This window comes from Mastomys coucha, unplaced genomic scaffold, assembly GCF_008632895.1.
Source record: "Mastomys coucha isolate ucsf_1 unplaced genomic scaffold, UCSF_Mcou_1 pScaffold22, whole genome shotgun sequence".
NCBI lineage: Eukaryota > Metazoa > Chordata > Mammalia > Rodentia > Muridae > Mastomys > Mastomys coucha.
The window spans coordinates 128,097,880-128,098,125 of NW_022196905.1; the positions used below are offsets into that span (position 1 = coordinate 128,097,880).

A 246-nucleotide genomic window follows, 5' to 3' on the forward strand; every position below is an offset into this window, starting at 1 on the left:
AAGTGCAAGGTGTTTCAGAAGATGCTTCATGAGCTCATAATGAAAGAGGTGCCTTGCTACAGGGATTTTAAAAATTTACAGTAAGCTGGGCAGTGGTGGCGCATGCCTTTAATCCCAGCACTTGGGAAGCAGAGGCAGGCGGAATTCTGAGTTTGAGGCCAGTCTGGTCTACAGAGTGAGATCCAGGCAGCTAGGGCCAGAGATTTATATTTTTCTGAACAATCAAACAACCCATAAGACACACGA

At 45.9% G+C, this 246-nt stretch overlaps 1 protein-coding gene across 1 annotated transcript in view; it reads right to left on the reverse strand.

The window, feature by feature from the left end:
* Nucleotides 1–246, reverse strand: part of Gtf2i (general transcription factor IIi) — a 61,336-nt gene that overhangs the window by 23,309 nt on the left and 37,781 nt on the right. The window lies entirely within an intron of this gene.